At 39.6% G+C, this 13,247-nt stretch overlaps 1 pseudogene; it reads right to left on the reverse strand.

Moving 5' to 3' along the window:
• Positions 1-9,920: 9,920 nt before the first annotated feature.
• On the reverse strand, positions 9,921-10,427 carry LOC102815219 (annotated as a pseudogene).
• Between the last annotated feature and the right edge of the window lie 2,820 nt (positions 10,428-13,247).

Genomic DNA, 13,247 nt, shown 5'->3' on the forward strand with positions numbered 1-13,247 from the left:
TATTTGATTGTTCCTGTAGCACTTTCCTGGCTTCCTTATTGTTCTCAACTCAATTGTATAGTGTTTTGATAACGTTTTATAATCATTTTTCTCAATTCCTTCTCAGGCATTTCCAAAGCCTGCCCATCTTCCAGTATGGAGTGTAGTTCTACTTCCAGCTTATTTGCCTCAATCAATTTATCTCATTTCTGGACATGGGCTGATTCAGTCATCTGCTTTTTTTTTTTGGGGATATTCAGGAGTTATCTGTGGCCTTAATACTTAGTTGTGTGGGTGTGGGTGTGGGTGTGTGTTTAATGCTTTCTTATTGCCTCCGTGTAGATGTGATCAGCTTCCCTTTCACTCTTCTTCCTGAGAAATTTCAAGATGCCACTGTTGGTCGTTGTGACATAACTCAGGATTTAATTTTGGGCCTATTTCCTCTTTATTCAGCCTGCCCTGCTCCACAATCCCCATTCAGGCCTTTTTCCTGTGGCCGTTTTGCACTGCGGTTTGGTTTTGGATGGAAACTGTCACTTCAAATTTCAAGGAGATCTGTGCACATGCATAGTAGAACCCTCCAGAGGTGGGGGTGGGGTGTCCACTCACTCAAGCACCCCTTCTGAATGGAGGTGCGCGGCCAGCGAGAGACCAATGAACAGAAAAAGAATGTCCACACCTTTACCTCTACAGTTCTGTCAGGCATCCCATGGCTACTCTCATCCTTCCCCCACTTGGTCTCTCCCAAGATGGCGGCTCCAGGAGCAGCTGAGCGTCTTGAACTAGAAAGCAATGGGTGTCTTGCTTGTGCTTCAAATTCCCCTAACTGTAAGCCTTCCAACCTTCTAAATATTCCTTTATATGTTGTACAGAGTTCTAGTACCATCCCTGAGCCTACTTGGTCTGGTATTCTGTGTTGTTGCTGATGGAGCTCCTCACTGTACATCTACCTGATCTGCCATCTTGTTTGTTCTCCCCATTATCTTTTAATTTCATTTTTACATGAGTTTTTAAAGTCCTTTGTATACTTTTAGAAAAGAATAAACTTACTTGAGAAGAGGCAATTTTTTGGTAAGAACAACTCCTCTGGTGGGGGCACAAGTGCTTGGACCTTACAGACAATTTTGTTGTAGGCATTTTTGCTAGAGGCATTCAGTATGCTCTTAGTATCCGAAAATGTCTTACAGAGGAAATGTAGAGTATTGGTTAATACATAGGCTTATTGCTTTTAGGTGCCATCGAGTTGGTACCGATTCATAACGACCTTATGCACAGCAGAATGAAACACTGCCCAATCCTGGGCCAACCTCACTACTGTTGCCATGCTTGAGTCCATTATTAAGTGGACGATAAGTTCAAAAAACCCTGCCTTAATGTGCTGTGTTGTCATCGTTTTTGTTGTTAAGTACTGTGGAGTTGTTTCCAACCCATAGTGACCCTGTACAGGGTTTCTGAGGCTGTAAATCTTTACGGGAGCAGAAAACCTCATCTTTCTTTCTAGTGGAACAGCTGGTAGATTCAAACTGCTGACATTGTGATTAGCAGCCTGATTTGTAACCACTACTATAGCCCTCAGACTTAAAACATTTACTGATAAAGATCAAAGAGCACAGCCTTCCATATGGATTACATCTCAATGTAAAGAAAACAAAAATCCTCACCACTGGACCAATAAACAACATTCTTATCAATGGAGAAAACATTAAAGTTGTCAAGGATTTTATTCTTCTTGGATCAACTATCAACAGTCATGGAAGTAGCAGTCAAGAGATCAGACGATGTATTGCATTAGGCAAATCTGCTGCACAGTAAATTTTTAAAGTGTTGAAGAGCAGAGATGTCAGCTTGAGGACTAAGGTGCGCCTGACCTAAGCCATGGTATTTTCAGTAACCTCATATGGATGTGAAAGCTGGACAGTGAATAAGGAAGATCGTAGAAGAATTGATGCCTATGAATTGTGGTGTTGGAGGAGAATACAAGAAATGCAGCCAGAGTGCAGAGGCCAAGATGGCCAAACTTCGTCTCTCATACTTTGAACATATTGTCAGGAGGAACCAGTCACTGGAGAAGGATATCATGTTTGGTAAGATGGAGGGTAAGAGAAAAAGAGGAAGACCCCAACAAGATGGATTGGCCAGGTGGCAGCATCGATGGACTCAAGTGTGGCAACAGTAGTGAGGTTGGCCCAGGATCGGACGTTGTTTCGTTCTTTTGTGCATAAGGTATGAGTCAGTGCCGACTGGATGGCACCTAATAGCAGCTATAGCCTTTGTTTATGTTTGATACTCTTCTTGGTCACTGAGATTTTGTAGTAGAACTCTTCCTTTTCATTTTAAATATTCTTTATAGTTATTTATAACAATGTACTTCAAAGCTACAAAATTTTAACAGTACTTAGTTTATCCCTCCCCCCACCCCTCACCCCCCACCTTTCTGGCACTAAAATGGTGATTTTTATTCATAGGACTATAAAACTGTATAGAAAATAGCAGCTGTGGTTAGACTCAGTAAATAAGGCAGGAAAATGGTAGACAATTTACTGCCTAGATGTTTTAGTTCAGTCAAGTATAATTGATGTCTGTGTAATGTTACTCTTTAGATTATTTTAACCAGAAAATGTTGAGCATTATATCATTTTAAATTACTTTTCTGCAAATTATAGCTTTTATTGGATATCTCAGTTTTATTGTATAAATGCACTTATAGCAAATGAATGTGACCTATAACCACCCAACCAACTACTGCCATGGAGGCAATACTGACTCATAATGACTCCGTATGGGTTTCCGAGACTACATCTCTCTTGAATCAGTCAGCCTAATCTTTCTCCGACAGAACAGCAGGCGAGTTTGAGCCACTGACCTTGATGTTAGTAGATCATTACTTACAGTGCCACCAGGACTCCTAAATAGGTGATAGTGGTGCTGTAGGATAAGCCCTGACTGCTTGCTGCCAGATGGGCGCTTCAGACTCAATCAACCTCTCCTTGGAAACACTATACAGGATTCAGTGCTTATCCTAAAGTGCCACACCAGAATTCTGGCAGTCTGTGATTATTGTTGTTAAGTGCCGTCAAGTCAGTTCCGACCCATAGTGACACTGTTGTAGGGTTTCAGAGGAACAGCTGGTGGATTTCACCCACCTACTTGTGGTTCAAACTGACTTTGTGTTCCAGCTCATTTGATACACTTAATTCCTAGTGATGTTTTGAGAGCAGTTGTAGTATCTTTATAATCAGTACAACCATGTGACAAATGTCTTAGAAGGCACACAGCTTAAAATATAAAACATATATAAAAATATCAGTGAAATAGAAAGTAGTACCTAAAATTATCCTGTTCCATACTGGCTAATATTTTTTATGGACGTATCTGTAGCTGATTCTAAGAGACACCAGGAAGCCAGAGCTTTTTATGTTGATCAGTTTTATACATGGGGAGGAGACAAAATGAGGTGTCTGGGTTTACTTTTTGTTACAAATGTATCTATTAATATGTGCTGTATTTAAAAGGCGCTGTGGTGACACTAGATTAGTAAATCACAAGATTGGTGGTTCTAATCCAGATGAGGCTGTCTGCTCCTGTTTTGGAAACTATATAGGGCCGCTGTGATTCAGAATCAACTCAGTGGCAGTGGGTTTGATTTTGGTTTGGTTTTATGTGCTGTAAAGTGACATTTAAGCATCATTGTAACTAGTAAATCTGAGGGAGGTAATTACACATGTGGATTTAAAAGAAAACACTAGAGTGAGCGGGTCAAAAGTAAGAAGTTTATCTGCTTATAATTTTCAAACTCCTGCCCAAAGTATTTCGTGTGTTTTTCTGTATTGTTGAGTTGAATCTGATTCATAGTAACCTTATAGGATAGAACAGAACTCTACCCCATAGGGTTTTCCCCCTGGTGTGGCACTGTGGGTTAATGCGCCAGACTGCAAAGCCGTTTGAACTGCTAGGTCGGTGGTTCAAGCTCACCAGCTGCTCTTTGGAAACCCTATGCAGGGTCAGTATGGGTCGGAACCGACTCGATGGTACTTAACAACAACAGTCTTTACAGGAGCAGATCACCATGTCTTTTTTTCTGTGTTTGGTATGGTGGTAATGGTTGTGTGCCGTGGAGTCGGTTCTGACTTATAGTGATTCTGCATAGAGTTTCTATGAGGCTGTAAATAGAGGCTGTAAATCTTTATGGGAGCAGAAAGCCTCATATTTCTCCCAAAGCGCAGCTGGTAGATAGTGGTTTGAAGCCTGACTCGGAACCCACTACCCTACCAGGGCTCATTAGTATTTAGTATAATAGCATTGAACTCTATTAATGGAGCATTTCATTGTTTACAAAATGTTATGACCCATTTACTTTGTTTGATCCTTGTGGTAACCTAAGTAGACAGAACAGGTATTGTTATCCCAGTTTTGCCAAGGAGAAAAACTGAGATTCCAACACAAACTCAGTGGTGGAGCTAGGACTAGAGTTCCCAGGTTATTCCTCACCATACTTTATTCCTCTGAAACCTTAAGTGATTATTTATTATAGTCCACATTTGCGAAAAGAAGAGGAAATGTGGTGGGAGGTCTCAAGAATCTTGTCCAGTAGAAACAATCCAGTGACTCGGAGCCCATAATTACTGAAGTACTACTAAGCCCTGTTGGTTTAGGACTCAGCTTCACAACAGGTGCTATAAAGACCTTATTAACTTCATAGCTAGCACTTAAATTCTGCCTTGTTCTAAGTTTCAGTAAACCAGGATCCTACCCTCAAAGACTTTATGAGCCAACATTGAGGTAACTTTCATTAATACTTCATTTTAACGTGTCTGAATATTGCTATTTTCAACATTTACTGTGGACTTTTTCCCAGCAAGGCAAAGATGAATGACATATAAGCCCTTTTAAGAGGAATTCTCCATGTGTAAAACAAAATTTATAATTTCAATTTATCCCTTCTCTGTGGGCCATACAAAATTATCAACTTAAAAATTAGCCTTTTATATTTGGTCAAACATTTCATTAACGCATGTGATGTGGCATGGCACTAGGATAAGCATTGGAGTTCTGTAGGATAAGCACTGGACTGCTAATCACAAGGTCAGCAGTTCAAACCCAATAGCTGCTGCTCAGAAACCCCTATAAATTGGAAGCAGCTTGATAATATTTAACAACAAGAACAACATAGGATAAACTAGACCCTAAGAATTTTCTAAACTTTCTTCTCTGGTAACCTCTGACTTTACTATGTGCAAAAATTTACCAGGATTAAAATCTCCTTGAAAGGTAAATATTATTATTCTAGAAAGGTCAATAAAGAGCAGATTTGGGGACTCAGGAATAGTATAATTAATAGGGCACTGCCTAATTATTAAAAAAAAAAAAAGAACGTCCCAAACTCTGTACCATGGCCACTAAGAAACAAGATAGTCTTAACACGTTGGCAAGACTACATTGTTCCTAAGTACCGTCAAGTTGGTTCCGACCCATAGCGACCTTTACAGGGTTTCCAAAACTGTAAATCTTTACAGGAGCAGAAAGCCTCATCTTTCTCCCGTGGAGTGGCTGGTAGTTTCGAACTGCTGACCTTAAGGTTTGCAGCCCAAATCTTAACCACTATGCTACGGAGCTCTGGTAGCGTAGTGGTTACTAATCCGGCTGCTAACCTCAAGGTCAGCAGTTCGAAACTACCAGCGGTTCCATGGGAGAAGGATGAGGCTTTGTGCTCCCATAAAGATTTACAGCCTTGGAAACTCTGTACAGGGTCGCTATGAGTCGGAACCAACTCCACAGTACTTAACAACAACAACAATGCTACCCAAGATCCTCAAGAGACTACATTAGAACAGTGAATAATGTCAAGTTTATTACAAATCAGGTTGCTTTTTATATATTGTCCAAGAATATAACCCAAACCAGAAAAGAGTAAAGTGAATATAATATCTCTGGAAGTCTTTTTTTTTTTTTTTTTGAAATGGTTCTAACCTAAGAATGTTGTTGATAAATGCCATTGAGTTGGCTCCAACTTATAGCGAACCTGTGTAGGGTTTCCAAGGAGCAGTGGGTTTGAGCTACCAACCTTGTGATTTGTGGTCTAATGCTTATCCTAAGAATAAGTATGAATTTTAATTTTTATGTTTTATGGTCTACTGTTTTAGGGAGGGGAGGGAAACTGGTCAGAATAAAACATTTATTTCAAAATGATAGACATTTGGGATGTACAAAGATTATGTAGGTCTAGTGCAGGAAGATCATAGAAGAATTGCTGCTTTTGAGTTATGGTGTTGGAGGAGAATATTGAAAGTGCCATGGGCTGCCAAAAGAACCAGCCAGAGCGCTCCTTGGAGGTCAGTATGACCAAACTTTGTCTCTCATACTTTGGACTTTGTCAGAGGGACCAGTCACTGGAGAAAGAGATCATGTCTGGTAATGTGGAGGGTCAGAGAAAAAGAGAAAGATCCCCAGCGAGATGGATTGGCAAAGTGGCAACATCAGTGGGCTCAAGTATAGCGACAATTGTGAGACTGGGCCAGAATCCAGCAGTGTTTTGTTCTGTTGTCCATAGGGTCGTTATGACAATAACAAGTGCAGGGGTGGGGTATGTCAGGCCCTCTGGCCATATAAGGCTTGTGAAATCATTTGGTCTGGTCCTGCCCAGGCAACCGCAGTTCCAGACATCACATTGTTGTTGTTAAGTGCCAATAAGAGTCATTGTGACTCATTTTGTTGTTATTGTTAAGTGTTGTCAAGTCGGTTCTGACTCATAGTGAGTCTGTATAGGGTTTCTGGGAGTGACTGGTGAGCTTGAACCGCTGATCTTGCAGTTCAAACCAACCTTGTAGTCCAGTGCATTAACCCACAGCACCACACCAGGACTCCATTGGGAACTCATAGTGATTTTTGAGGAGCAACCGGTGAGTTTTAACTGCCGACCTTGAGGGTCAAACCTACTTTGTGATCCAGTGCTTACTAGTGCCATGCCTCATCACATTAGGGAGTAAGTTAATGAAATGTTTGACTAATTATAGAAGGCTAATTTTTAAGTTGATGATTTTGTATGGCCCATGAGTGACGTTAGAAATTTTGGCAAAATAAAGGTTCCTCACCCTTGGTCTAGTGTAACAAACCTGCCTTGAAAATTCTATGGAACAGTTCTTACTGGGGCTTATTAAACACATGGAGTAGCTGTTAGTTGGACTTCACTCTACAGCAACTAGCAACAACGAAGAGTAATGAAGAGGGAGAAAGAGGAGTCCAAGCCTGTGGACTGGGGGGAGCAAGGTGGGGGTGAAACAAGGTACAAAGGTGAAGTAATCACAGCAGCAATGCATGCTTGAGTGAAAACAAGGTATTTTTAATAGGCAGTAGGCATATGGTTTTACAGGCTGGTCAGTAGCAAAGCAGACACTGTTTAGTGTAGGTGCCTTTGGGATTTGTGGAAGCATGGGTGAGGTGTGCAGACTGATTTAGTTGGTTTATTTATAGATTTGACTGTTGGGTCTTTGAGACCTAGAACAAGAGAGTGCTTGCTATCGAGATTTCTTTTCACATATTGTAACCTGAACTACCACTGAGTGGTTATACTTCTACAAAATGATCCTCAGTGTTGTGATTACTCTAAATGAAATAAGAATTGTAAATTAGATGCTTAAAAATGAGGCCATTTTTTGAATTTTATAGTTGAGATAAAATCTTAAGTGGATACTTAAATGAAAAAGGGCTTCCCTTTTTTTAAAAAATGTTTAAATACAAAAATCCAAATATAGAAATGGAAAAGTACAATTGCTTAAAAATACCTTTTTACTTTTGACATAGTGGTTACAAATAAGGCTGCTAACCTCACAGTCAGCAGTTTGAAACTACCAGCTGTTCCACGGGAGAAAGATGAGGCTTTCTGCTCCCATAAAGATATACAGCCTCGGAAACCCTGTACAGGGTCGCTATGAGTCGGCACATAACAACAACTTTTGAAAAGCTTATTAACTTTTCTTTAAATAGTGGTTCCTGTAATATATTTTGTAATAAATATGAGGGTCAGAAAGTATTAACTACTTGGGTTCCAGTTCATACATGCTCAGGTTTATTCCAAACAAAACATGTTTACACATGTCTCTGCAGTGAGTTTGGATAGTTGCAGAAAAGCTCTCTCAGTAATACAGTTGTCTTGCTTTAATTAGGGAACGTGCAAAAATAAGAGATGATTTTTGTGTCATGGATAAAAACAATTTTGAGGTTAGGGCTGATAACAAATTTTTAACAAAACTCAAGTGAACATCATCCCGAATCATTGAAGCTTTTGCAACGAATTGTGGGAATGTGGTTCCACATGCAACAACAGTTTTTGAATGGGTCAAGTGTATTAAGGAAGGTTGGGAAAATCTAAAAGATGAGCCAACAGAGGGCTGGCCTGTACCCTTGAGGAATGAAAGATACTGAAGTCCAGAAACTGCTGTGGACTTAAGAGTGAATGAAAGGAATGAAAATGTGGAAGAAGATCATAGAATTACCATTTATTTATGGATTACTTAGAAGTGTGGGATTTATTTTATGACCCAGCATATATTCCATATTTATTTTATTAATATTCCATACTTATGCTGCAGTTTTATGTTGTGTTGTAATGTTTTGTGTCAATTATATCAAATTGGTTGATAGTACTGTTCAGATCTTTTATTACTTTTTCTTTTCTTTTGTGTGTTTTGAATTTTTTGTTAAGTTTTTATTGTGAACTGAGTGATCGACTTCTTTATCCTTTTATGTTTCAAAGGAGATTAGCTCAAGATACATCATCTTAATAGATGCATCCAGCCTCATTAACATCATACAAGGGAGGAGTCACAACACATAGGATAATCACATCAGATCAAGGTTGATCACATCACATCATATCATGGTGTTACTTGTATTGTTTTAGATCTTGTCATGGAGGTGATAACTACATCTTAACTGCTAAATCACTGAAAATCCTGGCCCAGTCAAGTTGACACAAAATCTTAGTTATTATATGTGGTATATCTTTTTTTCATTTTTATTCATAATCTTTTTGAATCTTTAAGTTTAAATGCATCTTATAGATTGTGTATAGCTGGTACTTGATTTTAAAAACACTTAATGTGACAGTGTGCCATTTATTTAGGATGTTTCATCCATTTACCTTTAATGTAATTATGGAGTATGTTTTTACATTTGTTTCATTGGTTCCTTTTGAGTTTGTTTATCTGTAGCTCCTTTACTGCTAACTTTTGAGTTACAGGAAGTCCTTGAGTTATGAATGTCTGAGAAATGGACAACTCCTGCCCATCCTCTAATACAGGGCTTCAGACCAATTCTGTCTTGCATCGAAGCGAAATAGGAGCAGACCGGGATTTTTACAATTTGAGTGATTCATCATGCAACTGCAATAGGAAAATGTATGGGTTGAAGTCCTAGAACGGGGGAAACTCAGAAGAGGTGTATGAGCCCTTTCATCATTCTGATGCATAAGATTGGATTTTTGAAGGACTGTAGAAAGTTACACACATTCATAGTAGAGCAGTTGGCCTCCATCTTTGAATGGGACAGTGCCTTCTTTGAAGCTCGATTTTAATGTTATATAAATTTGCCCTCACTTTGAAACAATTGAACCAATTCCTTCACAACAAATTTTCATCACAGTTACCTTCACTTGCTGTACATGAAGCTTTTAAGTCATTGCAAAGATTCAATAAGAACCATAGGAGCCTGTTCCAACTGGCCTACAAATTCTTAAAGACAGGAACAGATTTCTGTGTAACTTGGGGACTGCCTGTAATTGAGTACTTCTGAATATTTTCACTTCTGAATATTTTCCCTATTGCCTTCTTAGCTATACATCTTTTTTTTTTTTTCTCCTGCCTCAGATTTATTTGTACAAATAGCACAGGAGGACACCAACTCCATACAGATGGTAGCCCAAAGGGTCTGCCCTCAGATGGAGAACTCTATTCCATCTTTGTGGGGGCCTGGGCACCTTTAGGAGCCTGAGGTGAGGCCTTGGCTGGGGCTGGACTTGAAGCCTTGGCTGGAGCTTTAGTTGAGGCCTTGGTTGAAGCTTCAGCCTTAGTTTTAGCACTGGCCTTGGACTTTGGCCAACAGAGCCTCAGACCCTTAGCAGTGCGTGCCCGAGTACACTTCCCCTGCTTGGGATCGGCAATGTAGGCCAGTTGACTGAGCTTGCAGTTGACATCCCTTGGGATCTTAGGCTTGACCTCCTTGGGCTTTATGAGAGCCTTGATAGCATCAGCACGTGCATCCATGACCTTGGCGTTGTTGGCCTGCATCTTCTTCAGGCCCTTCTTGTTGTGCTTCTTGGCAAAGTGCATGTTCCTCAGAAACTTGGGGTCCACCCCCTTGAGAGACTCATATCGTTGTGATCGGGGGTTCTTGATACCATTTCTGTGCCATTTTCGGGACTGGTTGTGTGTGGTGTTGTTCTTGGACTTGGCCATGCACTGGTTCTACACTGACGCCTGCAGCTCCCGGCACGTTAGGGACCAGAAGAGCTATACGTCTTTTTATTAATACTTTTTTAGTAGTTGCTCTAGGGCGAATAATATTCATCCTTAAGTTACTAAAGTCTATTTAGAGTCAGTATTGTACCACTGCTTTATACTTGACCCTTTTTACTTCTTACTTTACACCTCCTATTTCCCAGTTCATCTGTGATACTTTCTATTTCCCCATTCTCAATTTACAAATAGAATTTAAAATAATTCCTTTTAATATATATATACATATATATATAATTTCTCAATCTTTTGTGTTTTAGCTGCCCTACCTTTTCTATATGTTATAAACCACTCCTTACAGTGTTACTCTTCTTGCTTTAAACTGATAGTTTTATTTCAAGGAATTATGAGAAGAAAGAAAATACACTTTTATTTTTACTACTTAATAATTTCTGGTTGCCCTTTTCTTTCTTAAGTTGTACATTTGTGTCTGGTGTCACTTCCCTTCACCCTAAAGAGTAGCCTTTATAATTTCCTGTAAAGCACAGCTGTCTAAGATGAATTCTGTCAGCTTTCATATATGTGAGAAAGTGGTGTTTTTTTTTCTCTTGTGTTTGAAGTGTATTTTCTCTGGACAGAGAATTCTGAGTTGATTTATTTTCTTTTCAGCCCCTTAAAATGTTATTTTGTTATATTTTGTCTTCCACTATGATGAAAAATATTGTTCATCTGTATGTGACATGCTTTGTGACTGTTTAAAAGATTTTCTCTTTACCTTTGGTTTTCAGCAGTTTAGCCATAATATGTGGGTTTCTTTGTATTTATTTTGTTGGGGGTTTGCTGAGTTTTTTGAATCTAGAAAATGGTGCTTTTCACCAAACTTAATGCAATTTTAACCATTAATTTTTCAAGTACTTTTTCTGCTTCATTCTCCTTAGCCTCCTGTTGTATATTTGCTCCTCACCTCTTGACAGAGGTTCTAAAGACCAGGTTGTTACGAAAAAAATCAGTGTTACACATAAATGGAGGATGACTACATGACTACAAAACTGCCAAACCACTGAGAATCATGGTCCTGCCAAGTAAATACATAACCTTAAGCATCACAACCAGAGTTACTCTCACCTAGCCATCAGTGATCAGTACTGCCAGATATATGTTATTAGTGTACAAAGTAGGGCAAGTAGTAAATTTTTATTATTGTCATAAATATGAAATATCAGATGACAAGGTAGTTGATAAGCAAGGAGTAATCTGTCCAGTTCGTTGACTCTTTCGTATGTTATCTCCAGTCTCCTGCTGAACTCATTCAGTGACTTTTTAATATTAGTTGTTATACTTTTAAGTCCTAGGGTTCGTACTAGGCTCTGGGTTTTTGGGTGATTTGTTTTTTCTCCATTTGGTTCTTTTTTATAGTTTCAGTTTCTCTGCTGAGATTCTTATCTGTTTACACATTTTCTAAGTACTGTCTATATAGGATCAGCCACCACTTGTCAGTCAGTTTGTCATACTGTGGTGACTTTTGTGTTGCTGTGATGGTGGAAGCTATGCCACTGGTATTTGAGTGCCAGTAGGGTGACCCATTGTGGCCTTAAGACCTTGACGCCTAGGTCACACACAAAGGAAACTAACAGCTTCTTCTGCTTTTGTAAAAAGCCACTTATCCAAGAACCGCCAATGAGAAAGTAACAAGGTGGTCTCACCACTTTGCCCTATGTAATCCTATGTAAAGCTAGAACAAAAGCTATTTCAGGGAGCTTAGATTCTTTGGGACATTCGTCCACTGCTGCTGTGCCAGCAATAAAGTCTCTTCCTGTAATATCACTGGTGTTCGGGTTATTTCTTTCTCCCATTTGGGACATGTCTTCCTGCAACAGAGCTTGCAGATTTAGGACTAGGAAGAAAGAGAAATGGATTACTTCTGAATGTTTGTGCACTGAAAACCTTATGAATAGTAGTGGAACACTATTAGCACCAGAATATTGTCAGAGATACTGAGGATAAGCACTCATCTTCAGGGTCACTGTTCAGACTCCCCAGCTGCTCCTCGGAAACCCTATACATGCTTCTCAGAACCAACTCAGTGGCACTTAACAACAACAAAATCAGATACAGTGCTGGAAGCAGGTTGGGTGGATTGGCACAATGGCAGCAGCAATGGGCTCAAGTGTAACAATTGTGAGGTTGGCATAAGACTGGGCAGTGTTTCGCTCTGTTACACACATGGCCGCTATGAATTGGATTCAACTCAACGGCACCTAACAACAGCACCATATAGGGTCAAAGTGACAACAGCAACTTGAAAGACTTAATAGGAACCTTGGGGGCAGTGAGTTTGTTAATGGAGGAGGAACAACTTTAAAAAGGAGGGAGGGTCAGAATGGTTGCACAGTGGAATGTAATCAATAGTGTTTCTGATTTACACATATAAAAATGGCGGAACTGGTATATGTTTTGCTGTTTATATTCTCAACAGCCAAATAAATATTTTTTAAAAATTGAATCAGGGCAAAGGAGTAAACACAAGGTTCTATGATAGAGTATTACAAACATCTGATTTGCATAAGGGGAGTCCTGAGGAAGATATATTTAATCTGAAATTAGGTAGGTGAGAGATGAGCGAGAATGTGGATAAGAGTGTTATCCTAATTGGAAAGACAGCGTCAAAGTCGTGATGTAGAAAGAACCTTGCACATTTGAGATAACTCTGAAGGCTGCAGCTTAGAGAAGGAAGAAGAGTGTCACAAAACGAGGCTGAAGAGGTAGGCAGGGGCCAGTCCTCTTTAGGCCTTGTGGGCCACTCTGGGGATTCTCGCTTTA

Source organism: Chrysochloris asiatica, unplaced genomic scaffold (genome assembly GCF_000296735.1).
Source record: "Chrysochloris asiatica unplaced genomic scaffold, ChrAsi1.0 scaffold00111, whole genome shotgun sequence".
NCBI lineage: Eukaryota > Metazoa > Chordata > Mammalia > Afrosoricida > Chrysochloridae > Chrysochloris > Chrysochloris asiatica.